This window comes from Microtus oregoni, unplaced genomic scaffold, assembly GCF_018167655.1.
Source record: "Microtus oregoni isolate MIOR12 unplaced genomic scaffold, Mior012 000081F_ref0000091, whole genome shotgun sequence".
Classification (NCBI taxonomy): domain Eukaryota; kingdom Metazoa; phylum Chordata; class Mammalia; order Rodentia; family Cricetidae; genus Microtus; species Microtus oregoni.
Window position 1 is genome coordinate 3,310,312 of NW_024544541.1, and position 27,378 is coordinate 3,337,689.

The following is a 27,378-nucleotide window of genomic DNA, read 5'->3' on the forward strand; positions in this document are numbered from 1 at the left end:
TTTCCTGCCCCCGCCCCCTACCCCAGCCTTAGCATCTGCTATGTTAGACAAAGGGTTTGCTGTTTATTTCCTCCTTTTGTCCCCCTAGCCCTCATCCGTGGCTTATCAATGATGCAAGAGGAATAACACCAATTTCCTTAGGCTATGTAATCCCCAAATCAGATTGGGGGGATTGCGGGAGATGAGGTGACCTTGTCCGGGGCTCCCAGAATGCCACCCAGTCCCACCACCCGCTCTCTCATTCCCAGGACATGTTTAGACAGATAAAGCTAATTGTACTTGACATGTCCTCTTAAGGAGGGCTCCACTCTCCGCTCTCTGCTAGGCCAGTGTTACAGACTATGCCGGGCTGCTGGGGCAGAGGGTGCCCAGTAGGGCAGCGTCTACTCGGCTGCAGAAAAGGGCTGAGAGCCTGGTGACCATCAAGAGGTCTGGGAGGGTTTCTCTGTGAGCCTAGGACACTCATGCGTCTAGAAGGTGGGAGCTGAGGGATGGGCAGGGAAGTGAGTGGGCAACTAAGGGAGGGGCAAGAGAGAAAATGGGTACCAGGCGGAGGTAGAAGAGGCTGATGGAAGCCTCAGAGTGAAAAGGGACAGAGAGAGAGATGAGAGGTTAGCTAAGTTAAGGGGAGGGACTATGGGCTAGGCCAGGGAAGAGAAATGGAGACCCCCAAAGTCAAGGGCTTCACTGGCAGAGTGCACATTCCAGCCAATGATCCCTAGGCCCTGGCAGGGGCACCATCATTATCCTGCCCATCCCAAGCTCTCCTTCTTGAGATCTGTCAAGACGCCCCAGCCAGCCTCCTTTGAACCCCCAAAGCCCCCCAACTCTACAACTCCAGTATCTCCCTTCCACCACCTTTTTCTCCCCTCCCCTCCTCCCTGGCAACTGTGCATTTATTAATTCATGAGGCACTAATTAGTTCTTTGTTTAATTTTGTGTTAAACAGACTGACCGGAATGATAACGACTTACAGCACAGTGTTGCCGTCCCCAACCACCCCTGTTTTCTGACAACAAGGGAGCGCGGGAGACCGGAGCGCTGAACCCAAATCCCTCAGCTCTTGCACTTCATTAAGTCAAAATGTGACAAGGAGCTTAGAGAGCAACTTGCAGATCTGATCACACAGAACAATGGGGAGGAAACTTTCCAGGAGTTGGCTGGGGCTAGAGGCAGGAGGGGGAGGGGCAGAGACGCACAGACGCCTAGTGGAGGGCACCAAGATGCGCCCGCCCTCCGGTCCCATCCTTGCCTGTCCAGGGCAGGTAGCCTGGCTGACAGCAGCAGGGACATTCATTATCTCTCAGCTGGATCTGGGATGCTAGGTAGATTCTAGGCTCCCAGTGAGGGCCGGAGCAGTATCCAGTAGACTTCTCATTTCTTTATTCTTGTACCCCTGCCAGTGCTGATGCCTCATTCTGGCCGATAGGAATTGGCACAACCAGGTAATGGTAGTGAATGAGAAAAGCTGGCAAAAAGGAAGGGTTCTGCAGGGCTTAGGGGAGGACCCCTACCCTCAGGGAAGCTAAGGTTAAAGGGAACACCTCATAGTTAAAAGAGAAAAGGAATATATGTTCAGGACTCATAACAGAAGAGCCCAGGGGTTGTCAGAGTATCCTCTGACAATTTTGTGTGTTTTGTGTGTTTGTTTTTAGAGACAGGGTGTCTCTGTGTAGCCTTGACTGTCCCGGAACTCACTCTGTAGACCAGGCTGGCCTCAAACTCACAGAGATCCAGTTGATTCTGCCTCCTGAATACTAAAGGCATGTGCCACCACCTCTGCCTTCTAGCCATCCATCCTCCATCAACACATTCATCCATTTCTCTCCATCTTCTGCCAGTCTGTCCAGTGTTAACCCTCACTGTCCCGAGAAGGGAAAGGTTGAAGGCTCTGTGTAGAGGTAGTTAGAAGAAAGCAGAGCTAGGTTCTGGAGCTTGCAGGCCTTGGTGCCTGTGCATCCCTATGCAGCTGATCTCATAATGGCAATGGTCTCTTCCTTCCTGTCCATGGGAAAGAGTAAGCTCTTGGCCCCAGAGATGTCAAACTGCTAACCCCATCAGCTAGAACACAGGCAAGGACAATGGCACCAAAAGCAAATCCTGTCCAGTCTAAAGGCATCAACCCTGACCCTAATCTCTGTGAGGGACACAGAGGGGATACAGGGGAAGGAAAACAAAAGCACACAGGAAGTTGACAGAGTGAGCTCTCCATCTTACAGAGCACTGGTTGCCTTCTTCCTGTTGGCTGCTGCACTTGTCCATGGGAGGCCTGAGTACACACAGCCCACTGGCCAGGAAATGATCCCCTAGGGCAGCCACAGTCTTCCCTTTCCCTCGCCAGGTCTGAAGTACAGTGGTCTCCACCCCAGCCTCGCAGCCCTGGGCTGCCTTCTGTTAATTTGCTGTCAGGCTGCCTAAGCAAACCAATTAAAACTAATCATTAATTATAAAAGAGAAGGAGAGAGGAGAGGGTGAAAGATGGGGACAGGAAGAAGGAAGAGGGAACTGGGCTAGAGAGAAAAGACTCAGAGGGCTTCTAGGGAGCTCTGGTTTGGGGACTAGGGATCTGGAGGGGGTAGGGGAGGTGGCAGGGACCAAAGATTCTAGAATGGAGGAACCAGGAAGAAGCCAAGGATGATGGGAGAAACCTTGATGGGCAGGAGAGCAGAAGCAAAAGGGGAGGGGGAAGATGTGCTAGAAGCAGTACCAAGTCCTGAAGGAGCCTGATTCCGGTGAGGTCTTCTCTGCTTGGAGCTGAAGCCTCTCTCCTTTGAGCTGGCCCCATAGTCTCTCGCACAGGTTGACGCCATATGTATGAACCCCAGGCCAGGCTCCTGTCTGAGGTTCCAACCTGCTCCCCGGCCTTCTCGGGCCAGGGAGATTCAGGACAGCTGTTGGGCTGCCTGGCTACCCACCCCCAGGTCACCTCCCCATCCTCATACACCCTCCCCGGCTGGGCCTTTCACAAGGGCTGGGGCCATGTCAGCCCGGCAGCTTGAGGAGGGGGCAGCACAGACAACAAGGGGCAGTGTCATGGAAACGGGCACTTTCCCGGAGAAATATTCTGTTTGGCCTCCTTCTTGCATTGAGGAGCTGTCAGGAGCCTGAGTGAGAGTCACACTATCCCGGGACCAGGCGTGACAAAACCTATTTTCTGCCTCAAATTTGATTGATTAAAAAACTTTTTAGGAAAACCATGTTGAAAGAGTGGAAAAAAAAGGATAGCGAGGGAGGGAGGAATAGAAGGGGAAAGGAAGCACAAAAAGTGCTACAGGGAAGAAGGGCTAGGAGAGAAAGGCGACATCCAGGGGCCAGCCATCCCCTGCACCCTGCAAGGCTGCCAGGGTGTGCATGAGAGGCACAGACACCGCATAACCACGTGAAACAGAAAGCCCAAAGAAAGCCTGGAATTTGACGCAGTTTCGCGGGACGCTGAAGGGACCACTGGTTCTGCACAGTATAGTGTGTGCCAGGTCTGGACCGCAGAGGCAGCAGCCAGAGCAGTCCAAGGCCTCCAGACCACGAGGGGCAGGTGGCTCTGCTGGCCAGCACCAAGTGAGAATGGGCTTCAGACTGGCTCTGTGGTTTCTCCCGAAAGAGTCTGGATTGGAATTTGGCCAGAATCCTGAAAAATCAAACAGGGTCAAGAGGGAGGGCCAAGGCATTTAGAGCCAGGGAAGGGATTTCCCAACTTTTTTCTTTCAGATGTATGCATGTGTGTGAAGGCCAGAGCAAGTTAATACCGGATGCCCTCATTGCTTTCCACATTCTCATCATTATTATTATTTATGAGTGTTTTGCTTGCATATACATCTGTGAGCTATGTGTGTGCCCGGTGCCCAAGGAGGTGATGAACTTACATGTGGGAGCTGGAGTTGAATCAGGGTTCTTTGCAAGGACAGTAAAACAAGTACACTCCTCCCATCCCCACCCCCTTTTCTTTGAGACAAGGTCTCACTTCATAGCCCTGGCTGTTCTGGAACTAACTTTGTAGACCAGGCTGGCCTTGAACTAAAGGATTCCCTTGCCTTGTCCTCCCAAGTTCTGGAATTAAAGACGTGCCCCCATCATGGCACTGCAGCCGAACTAGTGCTCTTAACCACTGAGTCAAGTCTCCAGTCCCTCGCTTTATTTTTTTGAGGCAGTTTCTCAGTGGACCTGGAGCTCACTGAGCTCACGAACTGGCCAGACTGGCAGGACAGCCACCCTCAGGGATCCTTTTCTATCTGCCTCCCCAGTGCTGGAATTACAGGCATGCGCCAGCTTTTTACTTGGGTGCTGAAGATTTGAACTCAGGTCATCATGCTTGCATGGCAGGTGCTTTACCAACTGAGCCGTCTCCCAAGCCCCCTCAAGGAGTGTTTTTAATAAGAGTAACATAACCAAGGAGCAGAACATGTCCAACTTGGCTGTTCATCCTGCAGTTGGTAATGCGTCTGCTGCTCAGTGCTGGTATTGGCTCCTCTCACGTCTCTGTCCTGTGTGGATGCTTCCTCGGGCAATTCCTTTGCCCAGCCAGGGGCTTTAAAGATGATAGGGGCCCTGCCTTGGTTTCTCAAGGAGAAGAGCCACCCCATTCTGCTCCTGGGGCTCCTCCTGGAGAAAGAAGCATCACCACTTCCCAGTGTCTCCTGCCTGACCTGCACAACAGTGTCTCTACTATATCCCTGGACAAGACCTGTGCTCTCTTTAGGAAGAAGGGTCTGAGTTGGTGGCCCAATAAGCTTCCCTTTTTTCTAAGGACCTCAGGGGTCAAAGTGACAGGTGGTGCTGGCCAATAAGTTAGCAAGAAAGTTGCTCCATGTGCTAGGAAGAGCTCAGAGGTACCAGCTCAGTCTCCACTCAGGACTCAGTGTATGTGTGACACGGTGCCCCTGCTGAGCTGAAACATTCAGCAGACAGATGCTCCGAGAGATGCCACCGCCCCTGGCCTTGTCGTAAACCATCCCATCTCTGCAGCCATTACCCAGAGATCATAGAGATGCCAGGAAAGGGGAAGACAGAACAAGGCAGACAAAAGAACAGTGTCAGTAAGCTGGGTTTGAGTCCCATCCCTCCAGGTTATGACCAGCTGCTGCGAAGGCCAGGGATAATGATGTTTAGCACAGTTCTGACACATGAAGAAACTATCCCTCAACATTAGCGTCTTAAGTCCTTCATGGGAGAGGAGACTCCACTGTTCACCCCAAGGTATACACCTCAAAGGTGGACCACGGGGACTTAAACACTTAGACAGCTGTTCTTAGTAGGACAATCAAAAGACAGACACAGGCTGAGCTCCCATTAGTCAAGCAAAGGATAAAGAATGATGTCTACGCGAACTATGGGCTAGTCTACAGTTATACAAAGTAACAACGTCTTGACACATGCTACAACATGGATACACCTAAATGAAAAGTTATAAATTGTAGGAATCCAGGTACACAAGAGAGAAGAAAGACATCTAGCCAATCCTGACTAGGTTAGAGAATAGTTAGTGACTGTCGGGAGCCAGGAAAGGGAAGAGTGGGGGGGTGACCGATTCCCCATTTCTGTATAGGGTGGTTAATAAATTCTGAAACTTTCTGGGCAGGGTGGCGCATGCCTTTAATCGAGCAGTCAGGAGGCAGAGGCAGGCAGATCTCTGTGAGTTCAAGGTGGTGGTGACACATGCCTTTAGTCCCAGCGGTCAGGATGTAGAGTCAGGCGGATCTCTGAGTTCCAGGCTAGCCTGTTCTACAAAGAGAGTTCCAGGACAGCTAGGACTACACAGAGAAGCCCTGCCTTGAAAAACCTAAATTAATTAATTAATTCTGGAAGTAGCTATAGTTGATAGCTGTACAATTTTGAGTGTACCTAATGCCACTGAATGTGCACTTAAGATGGTCACAGTTGTAAACTTTATGGCGTATGCCTTTACCATAGTTAGATACACAATAAGGCAGGAGCTCGGAAGAGCGGGCATCAGATGCAGGAACTCAGCAGGGCTGTTAGATGAGTCAGGTTGGGGCTGGAGGGTGACAGGGTCATTTCAAATGAGCCCTGTTTCCTTCCAGCCCTGGACAGGATTGGAGTCACCATCTGAGGTGCCCTGGTACCACCTAAATGGATAGAATGTTTGTGTGGCATGCATGTGGCCCTGAGTTTGATCTCTAGCCCCCCATATGCTGGGTGTGGTGGTGCACACATGTAAGCCCAGCACTTGGGAGATGGAAGCAGGAAGATCAGAAGTTCGAGGTTATCTCTGGCTACATGGGCATCTTGAGCTAGACTTTGTCAGAAAGGAAGAAAGAAAGGAAAAGAAAGAGAAGAGAGGAAAGGGAAGGGACATTATAATGGCAGGAAAAAAGCTAGTGGCTCCCCCATGGACCTACCCTCAGGACACCTTCCCTCAGTGACTCCACCTCCCTGCATGCACAGGCAGAAGGCACTGCCTCTACAAACCCCACTACCCCCAGCCCCGCCTTTGCATATCCCTCTGCCCAGCTAGGCAGAAACTTCCACTCCCACCCAGGATCCCTGTGCAACAAGCTCCCTCCACAGGGCTCCAAGTTGATGACTTCCCCGCCCCCCGCCCCCCCCCCCCCCCCCAGGGCTCTAGGGCTTCCCAAGGTCGGGCAGTCCAACCCGAGGGAAAACCTAGGATACTAGGGGTTTAGGGGAAAGCCAAGTACTCTGGGGGTTCCCTGAGCTCTCGTCCCCCATCCCTTCTGCCCGTTCCTGAATGCATGTGCTCACAGAAACCCCTGCCTTGGCCCGGGAACTGTCAGGAGATCAACAAACAAAAGCTGCTTCTTGACAGGGAGTCATTTATATTTTAGCTTCGTTCCATTATCCTAACGAATCCTTCATCAGCAGATGCAATATTAACAGCAGAAAAATCAGCTCATTACATCCGGGGGGATTTCATCAAGCCGGCAATCATGTGTGCAGCTCCCCAAGCCTTCAAGAGGCCAGTGGGGCTGTTATTTATTTATTTTGTTACTTATTTATTTAATTTTTTGGGTTCTTTCCACATAATTGCACCGCATCTCAGATCTTTAATAAATAATTTGTAGGTCCTGAACTGCACACGGCCTTGCTCTCTGCCACGGGAGCCTGCTTTAGCCAAAATATTTACCAATATTTAAAAGTCATTAGAGTCAGGAAGGAAGTGGGGAGGGGTACTGGGAGCAGCCTGACTTGGGAGTAGGGTGCTTATTAGTCTGGCCCTCCAGCCCCATCTCTTGGAGGCAGGTGGCATCCTGTCTGGTAACTTCTGGTAGAGGTCTTGCCTGTCACTGAAGCTTGATTAGTCCGGATGGAGGTTTCCTGGGAGCTCGGAGAGAGGCTGGCTGTCTTGAAAGGCATATCCTAGTTGTAGGAGGCTAACTGGGTGGGTGGTGGAAGAGACCCACTCAGCACACTGGCAGAGGCCTTCCATGTACTCTGCTCAGGTAACCTGCTGGTGGGTACTGCCTGCCTGCTTCCCGATGACCCATGCTGCCACCCACCAGGCCATGGCTGCTGATACAGCCCTGCAGGGAGCACCCTCTTGCCTTCCCAAGGTTACTTTGAAGGCAAGGAAAGCTCCAGGGGTCTGGAAGGCAGACTTGGCCCATTTTATAGACTTAGACTTCAGATCTCTGCTCCAGGCAGTGCCACCAGGAAAGAGGGCTCAGCGTCGGGAATGGCTTGGCCAAGCCTCCGTTCTTTCCACGTATCCTGTCTAAGTAGACCAGCCTTCCAGAGGCTCCTGGCTCCGATCCCCAAAGCCGAGTGGCCACCAGTGCTGACAGCACCCCTGCCGCCACCATAGGCTGCCCATGCTTTCACAGGTTTTTCCCAGCGGGGGCTGGATTTCTGCCCAGCCAGGAATGTGCTCCCAGGATGTCAATTCTAATCTCCCCAGCGCTCTGACAGAATTAAGCTCCAGTTTGTCCGACAACATCCCAAAGTTTCAGAAATCCAGGGCAGGCTTTCTAATCAGGCTGCAGGACAAAGGTCTGGCCTGACCCTGTCACTTCCATTTACGCCTCCTGTCTGTCTGGACCTCGGCCTTTCTGCAGCTTCCTCCAGCCTCTGCCCTGGCCAGTTCCCCCCTCCCCCAGCTCCCCTGTTTCTCCGCCCAGAACTTCCACAACCCAGCAGCCCAGCTAATCCCATTGCCCCACCACCCAAAGCCCAGGGATGCCTGTAAAGTGACCTGCCTGGCTCTCAGCCTGCTGGCCCAGCCTTGCTCAGGCTCCCTGTTGGTCAGTTTACTAGAAGGGTTCTCAGGCCTCACTAGGTTCCACCATGGCTCTGGGGAGATGGCCTCAAAGTGAGCCCACTGTGGCCTTCAGCCAACCTTAGCCTGAGTTCTTGTAACTGCCCTTCACCTTTGACACTCCTGTTGGATCTAGACCTAGATCCTCTGTCACACTTGGAGGCCCTGTGGGGCAAAGACTTCTCCCCTCAGCCAACTCTCCTGGTCACTGTGAGGCGACCTATGGTCTATGACAACAGAAGCAGCTTTGAATTGGGAGAAGGCAGGGCCTGTGGCCAGGACTCAAGTCTTTGGTTCTCTTGGACTGGGACGCCACGAGAAAGGGTGAGAATCTACTTCTTTCACTCTCCGCTCCTTACCCACGTGGCTGATGGCCGGGCATGGAGTGCTCAAACCTGCCTCTGTGCCCACAGGAAACTTCACAAACAGTGGTTAGAGGAGACAGGGAGATATAGATGGGGCCCACAAATAAAACTTGCTTTACACCCATCAAAATCTTCATGGGGACAGAAGGAGGAGCGTAAACACCCAAGAGGGCATCCAGGACTGTAGACACCCAAGATGGCATCCGGGAGTGTAGACAGCCAAGACGGCATCCAAGGATTGTAGTATCTGTGTCTCATGCTGGCCATAAAGCTGGCCAGGGGCATGGAATTCCCAGGCAGGGGAGGGAAAATGAGAGGGTTTGAGGAAGAAAAAACAGAAAAGCCACTGAAGGCAGGAAAAATCTAGAATAGCCAGGATATGGGAGGGATTGTTCACCAATGGCCCAGATGGCAGGGATCAAAGAATCCCAGTCCAGGAGTGATGGTGTGCGCCTTTAATCCCAGAACTCAGGAGACAGAGACAGGTGGATCTCTGTAAATTCAAGGCCAATCTGATCTATCTATTGAGTTCTAGGACAACCATGGCTACATAGGGAGACCCTGTCTCAAAAGAAGAAGGAAAAGGAGAAGAAGGTTCTAGAATGCCACAAGTAGGTAGGGCCATGCCATAGCTTCCCTGCTTCCCCACATGACCCACGCTGAGCCTGGCCCTGAACACAGAGCTCCACCTGTCCTGACATGGGCTTTTCCAAGCCCTTCCCACTCCCGCTCCCTTGCTTCCATGTAAGGAGTTGGGGCCCTTATTCCCCAGTGCTGCAGTGAGGGGCAGCTCCCCAGTAGTTTTTTCTGTATTCAGTTAATTTCTTCTTTACCCAAGGCTGGTCAGGCCTTTGCCAGCCCAGGCAGCTGTCCTAAGGGCAGACCTACACCACGTGCTGAGGGTCTCCACTTCCCTTGGATGCAGGCTGGGCTGGTGGAGAAATGGGCAGGAGATAAAAGTGGCCAACGGGGGGCCAGGCCATGTCAGTGCACACCTTTAATCCCAGCCCTGGGGAGGCAGAGGCAGGCAGATCTCTGTGAGTTAGAGGCCAGCTGGTTCTACAGAGTTAGTTCCGGGATAGCCAGGACTGTTTCACAGAGAAACACTGTCTTGAAAAGCCAAATAAATAAATATTAAATAAATGGCCAATAGAAACTGCTGTTGGGGAGGGCGTGGCCCTTTAATAAATCCCTTTTCTGGAAGAATGGCAACCATCATTGTAGTTTTATCTGGTAACAGAAAAGTCCATGAAGGCCTCCACTGGAGAACAGACGAATGTCTGCCTGTCAGCACTTCCCAGAACTCCACTGCAGCTTTCTCTGCCCCCCCCCCCCCCCCCCGCTGCTCAGTGAGTTCCCTGACTCCCCCAAACTTCCAACTTAGCCTCTTTGCTTCATCTTTCCTTAGCTGCTAAGCTGGGTGATGGCGAGTTATTGGTTTCTTTCACCTCTTTTTTTTTTTTTTTTTTTTTTTTTTTTTGCTATTTATCAGCAGATTGTGTGGAGCTGAGTGGTGTGAGCCTCACCCGGCTAAATAAAGCTTTGGTATTTCTGATAAAGCCATCAAATTCCTTATCACACTGACACAAAGTGCATTTAAAGAGACAGACACCCTGTCCCTCCCTGTCCTCACCCCCTTCCACTCAGTTCAGATTTCCAGCTACTCTGACACCAAATACGGCTCCTGAGGATGGAGATGGGGGCAGGGAATGGGGGACAGAGGCAAACCCTGTCCAGACGCTACTTTTTCCCAGTCAGAGTTGCTGGCACCCCAAACCCGGGGCTGGCACCCCAACTCAGGGTTCGCCCCAGGGTGTGGCACACTGCTTCCTGATCCTATTCTGAAACCAGGGGATACTGTCAACGGGAACCACCCTGAACAGGGGATGTCCTCGTAAACAGAACATTTCTGTGCTAGGACAACAGTCGACAGGAGGGAGGAGAAGTCCCCAGAAGCTGTGAACTGGGATTTTGTGCTTGTAGCCAAAGCTGGAACAAAGAGGAGACAAGAGGGGATACTGAGGCCTCTCTAATGCGGGAGAATGAGGCCAGCACAGGGCCTGATGTTCCCATGGGGTCGGGCGGTTCACCATGCTCTCAGAGGCCCTGACTCCTGACATAGCCCCACAGGCCGATAGGACTATCACGCCATTTGACAGATGAGGAAACCACGGTTGGCCCGACTCCATACAGCCAGGGGCAAAGCCGGCAGGGGCTCTGGCCTGTCTGACTGAGTCTCTTCCCATGAAAGACATTTCTTCCTTAATCAGTCTGAGAGCTGACCCCTGGGTCAGGCTCTGTCCATTTCCTCAGTTAGGATTCCACGATTCCTGTGCTCCAGGGTCCTCTCCCACCTCCCCAGTCCTAACTCAAGAGCTCGGGCCTTGCGCCCACACACAGCTTTTGCTGGTTGAAGAATCAAATTTATTATTTTTAATTATTTTGATTTATCAAACCAGCAGCTAAAACCATATTAAACCAACTTGGCTTCTTGGCATTCAACAGAAACAGCTGCTCCTGGGCTCCCCCAGACTCCAGAAAACACCCTGTGTACCCACTTGTCTCCTAGAGGCACCTCAGGCCCCTAATCCAAAGTCCCTAAATTTGAGGGACACTAGACCCTTGCTTCTGTCCCTCACCTACCAAAAGAAGGTATAGCTGGAAGTCACAGAAGGCCAGAGAGTGGCCAAGGTACAGGCACAGCCATCAGGTGGTTTTGGATGCCATCACCCCATTTCCTGGCTCAGAAGACCCTTCCAGAGTCCTGGAATGGGGATGGTGGTGCCTGACTCAAGTTCAACCCCCTCGTGTTGGCATTTGGAGGGGCTTATTTTAGAGTCTGGGTACTGGGGAGGTGGTACCAAACCACAGTTTTCTGTGGGACATACAAGTCCATCTACCCAGGACATAAGGAGAGGCTGGTCCACGGTGCATGTGCACGTGCGTGCACACACACACACACACACACACACACACACACACACACACACTGTGCCAAGACTGAAAGCTAGGAGTCAGACACCAGAGGGAAGACTGACGGGTGTGAAAATAGCTGTGATGGGTACTTTCAAATTTAAAGCAAAACTGTATATAAATTGTGTGAGTGGAAGACACGTCTCTGGCATTCAAAAGCCACAGAAGACACCCTTGGCCATTTCTAATCTCCAGGGGGCTGGCAGGTCTCCTTATCTTCTCAATGAGGTCAGGAGGTCACCCATGTAGAAAGATGTTTGTACATTATAGCACATCCCAGAGTATCCGCAGGCCCAAGTATTAGGCTGGGGTCAGAGCAGGAGCTCCACGGCTACTGCCCATCTCCGCTGCATCACAGCCTGGCTACAGGGAGCCCCACTCCAGCTGTGAGTTCTGAGCTCTGATGGGCACCTCTAGGCCTGTTATCTGTCCTCCCTGAGGTCGAGTTTCCTTATCAGTAGAGAGTACCTGCTGAGAATGCCTGTCTCAGTGGGAGATGGAAACGGGAGACAGTAAGCGTCAAGTCTAAGCAGAGTCTCTACACATATTCCGTGTGCAGAAAGAAGAGATGGCGGTCATCACTGTCATCAACATTACCTAGACCTCTCGCTGACTGGGATCTGGTACCAGGGAGGAGGAGACTGAAGAGCAGGCTGCCTGTCACCAGGAGCTGTCTCAGAGAGGACGATCCTACTGCCCACCTGAAGAAATGGCTCCGGTAGGCAGGCAGGGGAACCGAGGATGAAGGGGAAACAGTCACAGTCTCCAATCAAAACCTGTACATCCACTCTGCTTTCCCCGGGACTCATGCCCTAATATGGGCCCTGTAGCTTTCTGGGTTATTTCGAGTGTGTGTGATAATGACTCTAAGCTTTGCTTCTGCGGCTCCCAGAAAGTTTCCCATCTGGGGAGAGGAGTGGGAGAATGGTTGGCAAAGAACGAGAAGGACTCAGGAGGCGCAAGGTCACAGCACACGGAGAGAGTGGGCACTGATGGGTGAGCTACGGGAAAAGAGGAACAGGGGACAACCAGCGAGCCAAGGCAAGGAGGGACATGGCTAGATGGAACAAGGGAGACACCCTAATGCCCACTGCCTCTGGAAATGCTCTGGGCAGCACAACTACTAGCTCCCAAGGAAGGGATGTAAGCCCAAGAAGACGAGTCCCAAGCCGATCTCCTCACTCACAACTCTAGTGAGGAGCCCTTCTGCCTAGCAGTCAAGCTGGCCCAGGGGCCCCTTGGAGCCTTGGTTTATTTATGGACTAATTATCTTTCTGCTCAACCTTGATCCACCAAGTCCAGACAGCAGAGGGTTAACTAGACAGAGGGGCTGGCTGGCTTTGCCTCCACTCTACCTCCATTCTAGAACTCCTATCACCTACCTCCCCCACCCCCTGATCTTAGGGAAAAAAAACCCATCAAAATAACTATTTTATGTCTCCAAATATGCAGATCATTTTCTTTAATGAAAGATGCTTGACGTCTCCGATCCAATTAATATGCAAATGCAGGAGAGGATTTATTTGTGACATTCTGTCTGGGTGAGAGAAAACAAAAAAGGCCTGTTAACCAAAACACTAATTGCTGTGACTGATTGTCACATATCATCATCTTCATAGGATCTCCTCCATTCCCGGCTCCCAGGGAGCTGGAGACCAGGACTCACTCCACACGGGCAGCAAGGAGAAACAGGGCAACTGGCTACTGGCCAGCGCATCCCCCTCAGCATGAGACCCCAACCTGGGCCGGATGAGGTGGAGGGTCCATGTGGCTCTGGTCCCCCTTTGTCTGTCTCTGACCTTCTGCCTCTCTTGACTGGTTATCTCCCTTGCTAGGCTGGCCTTAGGTGCTTACTGGGAAAGGTGGGAAGGGCCAGCTCCAGCACCTATCGGTCTGGCAAGTAGAAGCACCGCATAGCCTCAGCCCAGGCAACCTTGGGTCTTGGTGGAAGGAGGCAGAGGCAGGTCTCTATTATGGGGAAGAGGTGTCCCTGGAGCCTTCTCTGGGTCCTCTCCGCCACCAACCTCTGTCTCCCTTTCTTGGCATTCATGTTGCTTTTTCTACCTCAAGGACGTCATAGAATCTACTGAGTTGCAGCACCTGGGGAAACTGAGGTTCCCACGCAGCACGGCATCCCCTCCCTCAGAAGACATAGAGCCTCTGTGACTATTCCTCAAGACTTCTAAGCACCTGTTGAGGCTGGGCAGAGACCTGTGCCCTGGCCTTGCCCCACATGGTCAGCGAAGTGGGAGGATCTGTGGTCTTGGCCCCCAGCTTCCTTGATACCCCTTTCCAAAGGATCGATAACTTCTGCTTCCTCCCTTGCTCTAGGGACTCCAGGGAGGCGAGTAGGAACAGAAGGGACTTCTATTCCCAAGAGGCCAAGAGGAAGTAACAGGGAAAAGCATATCTTACTCAAGTGACGTGGTAAAGAACGGGCGCAGGCTGGGTGTCATGCAGTTCCAAACGCAAGGCTGAGAGATTTGCTAGAGTAGCCTCCTTCCCACACAGGGGACAGGGCTGAGGGACACCCCAGGATACCAAACTTAGGGGACTGGTCTCTTACTGTGGCGCTCAAACATTTTAGGTGATCAAAGGCCTCTTCTAGCCTTCTTCTGGGCATAGCAGTACACACCTACAACCCAAGCATTTGTCATGCCAGCACCCGGGAAGCCAAGATAGGAGAATCATCAGTTCAAGGTCAGCCTGGACTACAAAGCAAGTTTGAGGTTAGTCTGGACTACATAGAAAAGTCATACCCTGTCTCAGAAAACCAAAAGGAAGGCCTCTCTTAGCTTCTTGTCCCTTCCATAGAACTCTTCCAAATACGTTGAAACTTAGGGTTGGACAAGTGGAGTGCACAAGATTGAGCAGTCATGGTAAGTCCTTGAGACTTGGCCTGAGCGTTGGGCTCTGCATCTTGCTGGAAGATATAAAAACGAAGAACAAAACTTGAGAAGCCACCAAGCTAGAACCATGCAGGGAGCACCAACACAGACTGGTCCAAGGCCCTGTGTCTGCTCCTTAAAGAAGTATAGGGTGCTCTAGGAAGATGGCGGCTTAAATCATGATTCCCATTTCAGACCTACTTCAGCTCCTCCAGCCCAGCTGCTTCCCTCAGGCGACTCCACCAGGGCCTTGAGGAAGAGCTGGCGCCAGGGCAGCAAGGGGCAGACACTCTCCCCCCCAAAAGATCTGCCCCCGCACCCTGAGAACAGGCTCAGCAAGATGCCAAGCGGGGGAGCTTGGAAGCCTTCCGGGAAGAGCGCAGCCCTGGCACCAGTCCCGCCGGGAAGGAGGTGAGCTGGGTCTGCTACAATGTCTGCTGCTCACCTGACTCGCGCCCACGGAGGCTGAGCACCAATAGGGTGTGCGTGGGTGCAGACGGGTGGCGCGCATCATGGCGCCAGGAGCCCAGGGAGGAAGGGCAGGCGGCTGGGAGTGGCAACAGGCTAGCTGGTCAGCTGAATGGCGCCCTAGCTGTAAACTGGAGTGGGAAGGCCCCACCCTTCCTTGGCGACGGCAAGAGAGAAAGGGTCCTCTATGCAACATTGGGCCCATCTTACCCAACGCACATGTATCCACTTTCCTCTGGCCCTGTCTGTCACATTAGCGACGAAGAGACGCGTGACCTTCTTCCTGCTTTGGTTGTACCCACCTCATGCAGGCTCACCACATAGCCAGTGGGCCCCGGGGATGTGGGCCACAATGCTCCACTCTCACCATGCCATGATTTAGAGCCCCTTTAAAACGAACACATCTGTACATTAAAACCACTCATAAAACAAAGGAGTAGCGAGTGGCTGCGGCTCTGAGCAGTCTATTAAAGCCAGACTCCCGCGCCCACCTCACTGCCTCACCCATCCCTTCCCTAGTAGCCAGCCTCGGGCGGCATAGGCCTCACTGGACACAGAAAGTTGAGTCTGGATAGACCAGCTTCCTGGCAATGGGTGGGGAGGCCCCAGGGTTTGCAAGTGTTCCTGACCAGGCCTAGAGGGAAGACCTGGATAGCAGAGCGTCAAGTTAGCCGCTCTGGCTAAAGGTTCATTCCTGCCTATGGCTGGTCTTCCTTGGCCTTCTCCTCTCCCATTCCCACGGCAGAACAGGTCCTCTGACACTGGACGCCTGGCTGGGGTCATCTCAGGTGGCCACTCTAATGTGGTACCTCATGGGCTTCACTCGTCCCGTCCCCAACCAACCCCAGAGTCCTCCTTTCCTTGTTTCTTAGGGTTCTTCCCAAACCACACTAGCAGGAGATTGCCACCAAGGACACAGCCAAACTCTAACACCTACCATGGCCTCCAGATCCTTTTGGGCCACCGATGGGGACAAGTCTACTTTCCCAAATTGCGACCCCAGAGCTCTTTTGTCATGGGGCACTTCTAGAGAGACCCAGGTGCTCTCCACAACTTTGTTGAAAGGTGTAAGGCAAGTGCCGCTTGGGCTTTGAAAACACCCCAGCATCTAATTCATGGGACAGAGCAAAGGCCACGTGGTCAGTGGAGTATAAATAACCAACAAATGGTTTCCCAGAGCCTCGGCCCTTCCCCAGCACTGAGGACCTTTCCGAGGGAATCAAAGTGAACACAACTGTTACCAAGTCACTACTAAAATATTTACCAGGCTGGCGAAATGCCGAAGGTGCTTGGCACCGAGTGTTTGCTTATTTACAAGGCTGTTTTAAGGGGTAGAAGACAAAATAAAGTAACCTGAGCTATTAAACAGAGGGGCCAGGTGGTGCCCACCAGCTGCCAGCTGTCCCAGGCACTGCCGGCGCCAGAACAGCATGGCAAAGATTACCCCCAAAATGGGTCGGGAAACTCACAAGCTCTGGGGACCTGGAAGGACCCACCAGTAGCAGTGAGGGCTCCTGGGAGGAGAGGCGACAGTCCTGGACCCTACACAATGGCTTCCTGACTCTGCCAAATCAGCAGCACCCTTCATCCTCAGCGGAGCTGCCCTGGCCTTCTGTACCTTCACCTGGACACTGGACACTGCCTACCACAGGCTGCGGGGGAGGGCCCTGGTAACAGACAGCCCAGGAAAGGGGAGGCCCAGAGGAAGGGAGGCAAGGTTGGGGGCTGGCTGGGATCCTGGGGGGGGGGGGCACACAGAAGGGAGACATACGGGGACCTGGGGAGAGAGGGCACTCAAGTTTCTCTTCCTCCTCTCTCTTTGAAGTTTCCTTGTGGTTTGAATTTAATTTTGATTTTCTCAACTTTAGCAGATTGAAGTTGAAATAACCTACAAATTACTTAATGTGTTGTAAATCTGGGGGAATTCGGGAGTAATGGGGACCACATGTTGGCCTGGAGGGAGCCCATAGAGAACTGAGGGGAGGCGGCCCTCAGAGACATGCAGGTGGCTGTCCAGGGCAGGGAAGCTGGATGCCTAGGTTCTCCCCCAAGAGAGGGGGTTTGGACACCTTAGGGTAGGGATAGGGCCCCCAGGTGGCCTGAGGGCCCTGTCTGGACATGGAGTGAAAGTGTTAAGATCATGGACCTGATTTAAGTTGCGGCCTAGGGCTGCCTGGTGACTGTGGACACTGGGCAGCCAAGTAGGCTGTGTGCCAGGCGTCCGCCAGGCCCCTCTCCTGTGCCAATGCCAAGGCCACAGCCAGCCTGCTGTGTGCGTGTGGCTGTCAGCTGAGCTCTTGCCCCCCTCCCCCTCCACCCTCCCTTTTGCGCAGACTTCTCTCAAGTACTCAGCCATATGGTTCCAGTTAAGCTCCATATTTTTCCTTGTCGATTGAAGAGACACACTTTCCTCTTTGCCAGACAGTTTGCAGATTGCTCTGTTGGCTCAATTTCTTATTGGATTTCTCAAAAAACCTGACATTTTAAATTAATTTACAGCCACAACAAAAAGAGTTCAGAATTTTAATGGTGTTGTAAGTAATTTTTAGGTAATCCACTCCAGATTTTGATATTAACCTTTGAAGCTGAAGTTCATTCAGCTACTATGTTACAATACACTGTTAGACTCCAGGCCTGGGGGGACTTGGGGGGGGGGGGACAGAAGCCCGCCTGGGAAGCCCTTTTGGCTAGGTAAACCTCAGAGAGGACGGTGCCCAGGGAACCTTGGACAGGTAAGTGATGGCCAGGGACAATGAAGTGTGTGGGGAGGGGAAGGCGCCTTAAGATAGCATAACTGCACAGACCGGGCGGATTGCCGAATGTTCTAGAAAGACAGGGAACCTCTTGGGAGGGAGCTGTATTCTTCAAGTCACTCAGAAGCAAGATTAAAGTGAAGCCTCACCTCAGAGTACTGGGAAATAGCAACAATAACAGTAATCACGCTGATGAGGGCTGACATTCCCCACAGTCAGACACTTTACATATGCTAACTCATGGACACCTCAAACCACCCTTAGGATGGGCACATTCTTGCCCTCACAACCACCTTAATTGCTCACATTTAGCCCAGGATACAATTATATTCCAGGCTACTCAAGAAACTGAGGCAGGAGGGCCATAAGGCTCAAGTTTAAGGTCATCCTGGGCATCTTGAATGGGACCAAGCTTTAAAATAAAAAGTACAGATAAATCCATAATGAACACCGGAACTTAGGGGCTGGGGAGGTAGGTCGTCTGGTGGGGAAAGTGCCTCCTGTATATACACGGGGACCTGAGCTCAGATCCCCAGTACCCATGTAAAAGCCTGGTGTGGAAGGACACGCCTGCAACCTTGGCTGATAAGGCAGAAACGGGCAGTTCCTGGGACGTGCTGGCTATCCAGTCTAGTCAAAATGACAAGCTTCAAGTTCGGTGAGAGATTTTGTTTTAAAAAATAAGATGGAGGGGCCGGAGAGACGGTTCCGTGGTTAAGAGCACCGGCTGCTCTTCTAGAGGACCCACGTTCGATTCCTAGTACCCACACGGCAGCTCACCACTGTCCGTGACTCTCGTTCCAGGAATCTAACGGCCCTTTCTGGCCTCTACACGCACCAGGCACACATGTGGTGCACAGACATGCGTGTAGGCAAAATATCCATACACATTAAATAAGGAGGAGAGCGACAGAGGCCGATACCCAGTCACCTCTAGTCTCCGCAAACACATACACAAACAAGCACATCTGCACACACATGCACACCACACACACACACACACCTGGAGACACAAAACAAACCCGAGTCCGGCTCAGTGGCAGAGTACTTGTCTAGCGTGCAGAAACCCTGGGTTCAATAGAAAAAAAAAAAAAGTTAATGCCTGGCAAAGGCTGACCATGGCCCAGAAAGATGAAGCCTTTTCAGATCCTGACTGGCAGAGGAGACCGTTCACACCCCAGGTTACAGAGCAGAGCAGGAGGCTTGGAGAGGTGAAGTCTGGTCTCCAGGTGTTGGGGTCCCGAACACTGTCCTTCCCACCCATTCTGTTCCTTCTTCCGTAAACTGTGACACACTCCTCAGTGCCATCATGGGCCCCCTCTCTGTAGCAGGAGGAAGAGACACAGGCCCTCTGGGTTCCGATGAGGAGGCCACCTTGTCCTTGTTCTGCCTCAGGCCAAGCTGAAGGCCACATGCCAACCCGGCCGGAGGAAACTCCAGGCATGGGGAAGGCAGCCCTCGCCAATGTCTTTACTAGGCTCTGGCACAGCCCTGCCTGGGTGCCGTGCCAGCTCACTACACCAGCAGATTGCAAGCATTCCTTTCTTGCAGGAGCTTCCCAGGGCACCCAGGAAAGGAGAGAAACAGATGGGGGGGGCAGCCAAGGCCACTGTAGTCCCTGGAGGGTGCTCCCAAAACAAGCACATGGGACTCTCACAAAAGATGGAGAGGGTGGTACCAGAGGTGCCTAGGCACCCGGAGATCTTCCTCGATTTGTGTCTTGTCTTAGAGAAGTGGGTTCAGGGCATGAGTCAACTGCTGTAAACCCACTAAGATGTCATCTAAGTGGCACTGTGTCAAGTCCCTGGCCAGCTTCCCCACTGTGAAAGCTGGGACAAAGGGGAGCAATATAAGAAGAGCCAACCAGAGAGGTTTTTGCTTCAACTTTTTTGGAAGTGAGCAGCGCTCACAAGTGAGGAGGATGAAGGACCAAGATAGAGAGGGGGTCATGGGAGCCTGGGTCCTGGTCTGGGAAGACTGTAGACCGAGAGGCAGAAGGAGATATGTGGGTGAGAAGGACAGAGGCGGGACAACTGCAGGGTCCAGACTGGGTCAGGGGATGCTCAGTGACCAAGGCAGGGTGGAAAATGGGCTACAGAGCCATGAGGCAGGCACCTGTCATGGAAACAGCCCTGAAATCCAGGGTTCTAGTAGGGGTCAGCATCTGCCTACTCCTTCCTAATTATGTGTGCTATTTTGAGTATCAGAGTTGTAAGTCTGAGGGGGAAAGTCCAGTCTCTTAACATTAGCCGTAAGCATCTTAGCTTCTTTATCCTTGTGGTTCTGGGAAGCCGGCACTGTCCAACAGTGCTCTGAGCCGATAGCCCCTTGATTCCCCAGTTCTGGACGTTTCTATGTCCCAGGATCACCTTCCTTGTCTTACTCAGGCCTCAGATTGAGCTTCTAGATGCCAAGAATTAGAAAATCCCTGCAGCCTTCGGCCCCCTCACCACTTCCAGGCAGACCAAGTGTCTACATAGATTTCTGGAGACTGAGCAATGAAGGCTGGCCCGAGAAGCCAGCCTTTGCCTTCTTCCCAATCAGAGGCAGTAGAAGGGCCAGGCAGCAGCTGCCAAGGCTGCCCACAGCCCGTGCCCAGACTGAGCAGACCTGGGAACCTGTGGAGTCCCTGGCTAACTGCCAGACAGCATGTATGAGTGTCAGGGGGCAAGGTGGGGGGTTGGGGGGGAGAACTCAGGCTTTCCATACCCCGGCATCATGCCAACATTCAGAAGGTTGAACTCACCCTGGGCATGATGCCACGTGCCCAGGAAGCGGGCATCTGCTGGCACAACAGCATGTGAACCATGAGGAGTCCTGCCATTGTCCACCACACTGGGCATCCCTTTCAACAGATTACAGAGGTAGGTCTGATCCTTTCCCTACATGGCATGGAGGATGGGGGCCCTCAAGTGTCTCTTTGGCACTGTGCCAACCACATGCTGTGGGCTATCCCCGTTGGCACTGGGCTGCACATGGAAGGGCTTGGGCACCCTGGTGGACTTCAGCCAAGTGCCAAATGGCTGTCCCCATTGTCTTAAGGCCATCAACTGGGCACATCTGGGTTCGGGCCCAGGGTACCATCCATTTCCTGTTTCAGCCCGTGGGACTGCCTTCCTCCTTACACTCGCCACAGACAACCACGGCCCCTCATTTTATGGCCCCCAGAACAATGTTAGGCGTCTTCATAAGATCAAGAGCAATGTAGAAAATTACCATGACTGTTACTCCCTTCCTGTCATTTACCTGCATGATTGATTAAATTCTCGTGTGTATTCTAGAAACTTTCAGAACTCCCTCCCTGTTGTCTACTGGCCTCTCTCACTCTCTTTCTTACTCGTTCATTCTTGGCTTCTTCTTCTTCTTTTATTATAATTATTATTATTTTATTTTATTATTTTTTATTTCCCTCTCTTGGTCAGGTTAAAGTGCTCCTGAGGGGTGATTGACAGAGGTTGCCATGGAGACCCTGGCTTGAAAAAAAGCCTCGTTAGTTGCCAACTCTGTGTGTTGTTGTTTTACAACTGTGACCGACCGTCACATGAGAGGGGGGACAGCTGGGGGCCGGGTAGCACAAAAGGGAATGGCTTTTTAATGGAGTGCCTGGCCTGCGCTTGAAGACTCAATAAAGAGTCGCTGGTGAGTCCCCTTGCTGGGCCCGGCCCAGCACACAGGGCCAGAGGCCTTTTGTTCCACAGGAGCTGGGATGGGAAAGTTGGGAAAACCAGTTCTGAGAGGGTGAAAACAAGAGGCTTCCCCACCCCCCCCCTCACTGGGCAGCTATTTTCTCTTACTCTCAGGGTGCCCCGACGGAAGGGACAAAACTCAGTGTCTTGGACAAGCTGCCATGCTGGGGGAGGTGGTTGGGGGATGGGGACTGGAAGGAGAGGGAGGCTGAAGCCAACAACAGGGAGGAGAAAGAGGAGGGGAGCCTGCCTTTGGCTCCAGGACCCTGAGTGAGAGGCAGGTGTCTGATGGGGAAACTGAATTCCTTGCAGCAGGAGGAGCTGGGAGCCTAAGTTCAAGACAGGTCTGAGCCCCAACGAGAGGCAAGTTAACCACAGATGCGTCTACTGCTAGGGTCCCTAGACTTGGCTGCAGAGCAGTCAAGGTTAGGGCACATGCTCCCTACCAGAGCCCTGTGAAAGCCTCCACACCCGCCATGCCTCTCCCCACTGCAGGGTCACTTCAGATGGGCAATTCAGGAAGCTAATGCCAGGACAGGAGGGTATGTGGTGGCTGAGGGTAGTGTTCTCAGAAGTCCCATGAAGTCAAACTGCTTTCATAATAGCTGGAAGTTACCACATGTCTTTTTCAGTGTGGTGGCAGGATGAAGACTCCCAGCAAGAACCAGGCAGAAACAGTCATTACTTTTCCCAGCCCCGTCCTCTTTCATCTCACAAAACAATGCCACAATCACGTAAATGTCTCAAGCGGAGCTAGAAACAGAACTAATCTTTAGGAGACCTTGACTCTTTGATTCTTTTCTTGAGACAGTGTCACAAAGGCCAGGCTGGTCTCGAACTCACTATGTAGCTGATGATCGTGAACTTCGGATCCTCCTGTCTCCACCTCCCCGGTGCCAGAATCAGAGACGTGCAACCACCATGCAGGTGTATGTGGTGCTGGGGATTGAAACCAGAGCTTCACCCATGCTCAGCCAATTGAGGCACATCCCTAGCCCTCTCCCCGAGACTCTCAGGGACCGAACAAGACAAACATGGCTGGCTGTGCGTCCAAGTCACGCCTCCTTGCGTCAATGAAAGTGTGAGAGAGCTGAAAGTAGAACAAACCACCTTTTGGGGGGCACCATTTTCACCTGAAAGACACCAGAGTTCATCAGACTGGAGCACTAAAGAGGCTGCCACTTCAAGGGGCTGGGGTGGGGGGAGGCTGACAGTAACTGTCACCAGTGTGAAACTCTGTATCAAAGCCTTCCATTGACAAAAAGGCTTTTGGAAAACCTGTATCCACTGGCGACTTTGACAGTGTCCTGATACTTAATAGCTTTCCTGATGAGATCAGAGATGATATTAAGAGCTGTGATTTTTTTTGTTTGTTTGTTTAAATATCACACAATGAAATGTGTCAAAGTTGAGACCCTTCATCCTTCAGTGACCCATGTATAAAGTTACAAAATCTCAGAACTGGGAAATGAGTCATTCCAAGTGTGAGCTAGACCTATGGGTTTCACTGCAGCAGGGCACAGGGCTCATGATGCAGTTTCAGGTTTCACATTGGCAGAGAACCTTTGAAAGGACCACTCACTCCATGCAGCATTTTGGTGAAACAGCAAAGGAGACACAGTTATCTGCAAGGATGCAAGGGTGCCTCGCTTTCCCCACACAAGTGCGTGCATGCAAAGCAGCACTTTGTTTGTTTTGGTTTTTCGAGACAAGGTTTCTCTGTGTAGCCCTGGCTGTCCTGAAACTCACTTTATAGATCAGGCTGGCCTCGAACTCAGAGATCCGCCTGCCTCTGTCTCCTGAGTGCTGGGATTAAAGGAGTCTACCACCACCGCCTGGCAATGTAATGGACTTTTAATGATTACTTTTAAAGGTATTAAGCAAATGTTTTTAATTCTGTTTTAATTTTGAATATAGTATTAATTGATAAAATTTATGCAAATTAAAATTTTGTGCGCAATACTTTTCAAGACTGTAAAGAGGTGTGGTTGTACACAGCTGTAATAGGAGCACTCGGGAACCTGAGATAGTAGGAGCTTGAGTTAAATACCAGCCTGGGCTGCAAGACAAGGCTCTGTCTCAAACCCCATCCATAGAAAGACAGAAAGAAAGAAAAAAAAAAGAAAGGAAAGAAGGAAGGAAGGAAGGCAGACAGAAAGAAGAGGAGAGAGAGATAGAGAGAGAGAGGAAGAGAGAGAGAGGGAGAGAAGTTTGGCAGTGGTGGTGCACACCTTTATTACCAGCACTTGGGAGGCAGAGGCAGGTGGATCTCTGAGTTCGAGGCCAACCTGACCTACATAAAGAGTTTCAGGTCAGTCAGAGCTACATAGATCCTGTCTCAAAAAGTTTTCTCTAACTAAATTAAAAAGAGTGAGATCCAAGACAGCCAGGGACTAAAAAAAGAAACCCTGTCTCAAAAAATCAAAATAATAAAAAAGAACACACAGAAATAAATAAGAGAAAGGGAAAGAGAGAGAGGAGAGGAGAGGAGAAGAGAAGAGAAGGGATGCAAAGGGGTTCTCACATTTGTGAACCACCATCGACACATACCATGGGGCTGTGTGGTGGGGATGGGGTTGGAGGGTGAACTAGCTGAACAATTTTCTCATTCCAGAATTGGCAAGGGTCTGCTGAGCTGAGGCCGACAGGGCATTTGAGGGAAACATCATCTCTTATGGAGATGTAGGTGGAATACTTCTTATTAGAAATGCTTAGGACCAAAACTATTTCTGCATTTTAGATGTTTTTAGACTGAATATTTACATATATCATAAGATATCTTGAGGAAGGTCCAAAAGTGAAATTCATTGTGTTTGTACCTAACGTACACACACAGCCAGCCCCCTCCCTCCTTCCCTTCCTTTCTGGCATTTTCTTTTTTTAAAAAAAATATTTCTTTACTAGGTACAGACATACAGTTTTAATCCCAGCACTCAGGAGGCAGAGTCAAGCAGTCCTCTGTGAACCCCAGGCCAACCTGGTCTACATAGAGAGTTCCAGCTCAGCCTGGTCTTTCTAAAGAGTTTTAGGTCAGCTAGGGTTCCATAGATCCTGTCTCAAAAAGTTTTTCCTAACTAAATTAAAAAGAAAAACTGTGTGAGTCTCCATGTGGCCGCACATGCCACAGTGAGCATGTGGCAGTTAACCCAAACTCTCTGGAGTAAGGGAGTTAGTTCTCTTCTCCTATGTGGGTCTTGGGGGATCTAATTTAGGTTCGGGTTTGGCAGCAAGTACCTTTGCCAGCTGAGCTGTCTCACTAACCATTCATGTATCCCAGGCTAGCCTCAAGCTCATTGCATAGTACAGGATGACTTTGAACTCTGACCTGCCTACCAGGATTACAGCCTCCACCTCCACCACTTTACACAGTGCTGGGCATAAGACCCAGGGTGTCATGGGTGCAGGGTGAGCGCTCTACCAACTGGGCTACATCACCAGCAATCATTTTATTTTGCTTATAAATTTTAATAATTTTTAAATTTTTGCTCATAATTTTTGTTCATAACACTATTTTATTACTTATCTATTCATTCATTTTTTTTTTTTTTGGTTTTTTGAGACAGGGTTTCTCTGTAGCTATGGAGCGTGTCCTGGAACTAGCTCTTGTAGACCAGGCTGGCCTTGAACTCACAGAGATCCGCCTGTCTCTGCCTCGCGAGTGCTGGGATTAAAGGCGCGCGCCACCAACACCCGGCTCATTTTTTTTTTTTTTCGAGATAAGGTTTTTCTGTAGCTTTGGTGCCTGTCCCGGAACTAGCTCTTTTTTTTTTTTAATTTATTTATTTATTAAGGATTTCTGCCTCGTCCCCGCAACCGCTTCCCATTTCCCTCCCCCTCCCCCGATCAAGTCCCCCTCCCTCATCTGCTCAAAGAGCAATCAGGGTTCCCTGACCTGTGGAAGCCCAAGGACTGCCCACCTCTATCCAGATCTCGTAAGGTGAGCGTCCAAACTGCCTAGGCTCCCACAAAGCCAGACACATAGGCATCCTCATGAATATTAACCTTCATCAGGTGATGAAAGGAGACAGAGACAGAGACCCACATGGGAGCACCGGACAGAAATCTCAAGGTCCAAATCAGGAGCAGAAGGAGACGGAGCACGAGCAAGGAACTCAGGACCACGAGGGGTGCACCCACACACTAAGACAACGGAACTATCTCTTGTAGACCAGACTGGCCTCGAACTCCCAGAGATCTGCCTGCCTCTGCCTCCCAAGTGCTGGGATTAAAGGCGTGCACCACCACCGCCGGCTCATTGGTTTGTTTTTTGAGATGTGTTTTCTCTTGTAGCCCTGACTGTCTTGGAACTCTCCCAGTAGACCAGGTTGGCCTTGAACTCAGAGATTCACCTACCTCTGCTATGATTAAAGGTGTGCGCCACCACTGACGTCTCCCTGTTTCTTTTGTTCATAATCTAAAGGTAAAAGCCCCTTTGACCGTGACAAGCTGCATAGTCAGGGCGGTGGTTTTCCACTTTGAGCATCATAGAGGCACTCAAGTTTTGGACTTTAGGGTATTTTCAGACTTAAGATACCTAAACTATACCACCTGGCAGGATGGCGACCTTGGGGGGGGGCACATAGACTTAGGCAGACAAGATGCTACATGCTGCTGGCTAGTGTTTAAAAGCATCACCTTGGGAGAGTGGGCCATGTCCACTCTTGGCTTGACGGGTTCTAGTCTCCCAGAGGAGGGCGGCAGCAGCGGAGGGTGGTGCTGGGTAAACCCGTCTACCCCAACAGGACCAAAAAGGAGCAGGGGGGGCGTGTCCCAAGAATTTAGAGCTCAACAGGGAGTCCTGCCACCAGTGTGTAACTCACAGCATGCCCTGGGCCCTTTCCCAGAGACGTGCTAATTATCTACCCCTCCGTCCCCGGGGAAGCTGGCTGGAAAGGAGCAGATGCTCACTCCAAGGCATTTTTGCTCCTCTCCATACTGCCTGGGAAAGACCCAACCTGGGCACTAGTGTAGAGATGTGGAATTTTCCAGAAAAACTTCAAAATCATCACTCAGAGGGGAGAACATCTGAAAACTGATCCTGAAAAAAAGAGAAAAAAAAAAAGAAAAAGAGAAACCTCTAGGTGCTCAGATGTCACCAAAGTGATGGTTTGGGGGTGGGGGATTCCTGGCTTGGGACATAGAAGCCAAAGCTAAGGGTTTGCATGGCACACCTAACTCTGAGGACGATACCTCAACTTGACCTAGGCCCCTATGCTACCTTTTCCTGTGGCTTCTGCTGAGAGAGACATCTGAAGATCTGAAGAATGTCTACAGGCAGAGACCCTGGCACTGCTGGGGTCAAGTGTGGCACACCACCAGGTCCTCCTGCACACCCACCGATGGACCCCACACACTTACTAAAAGATGCCCTTGCACTAGAGGCTTCTGATGCTGGGCTCCCTCAGGGATGGGGGCAGGCGCTCTCCACCCTCACTGGTGGTCAGGCCCTAGGAGAAGTCACTAAGTCACCATGACACTGTGGAGACACACATTCCGGAAGTCCAGAAAGGAGGTGGCCTCTCTGGTGAGACCTGGAAGAGCTGCCTGTGGTGTTGCCAGAAGGAGCCTGAGCTCCGAGGACACATTTGGGTTCGAATTCTCTGCTGGGGCTTCTTAGCTTGGGATGTGCATTTTTGCCCTTCCCAAGTAAAACAGGATTTGAAACTGGTGTCTGCTTCAGAGGTGAGGGATTTAGCCAAACCATGCAGCTAAGGAGGACGACATGGTGCGAGCTCTACACTCAAGAAATGTCAACCGCCAGTTTATAAGTGTGCGCTTGCTTAGGTTCATCTCTGCCAGGTGTGCTGTGGCTAGATCTGACCAGAAGCAGGGAGAACGACCAGCCCAAAGTAGGAATACTGGTACCCCCAGCCTTGGCCTCAGTCCTTACAACCCCTCAGACCCAGTAGAGTGGTGACCAGCACAGGTAGCGGCTACTCCACCTTCCTGGGTCTGTGGACTAGAGGAGCTGAGTCTTCGCCAACCACCTACCTGCCTGGGAAGGAGCAGGCAAAAAAA

At 51.5% G+C, this 27,378-nt stretch overlaps 1 protein-coding gene across 1 annotated transcript in view; it reads right to left on the bottom strand.

Annotated features, from left to right (window-relative positions):
- The window catches only part of LOC121441776 (zinc finger protein castor homolog 1), a 112,927-nt gene that overhangs the window by 63,410 nt on the left and 22,139 nt on the right, over positions 1–27,378 (bottom strand). The window lies entirely within an intron of this gene.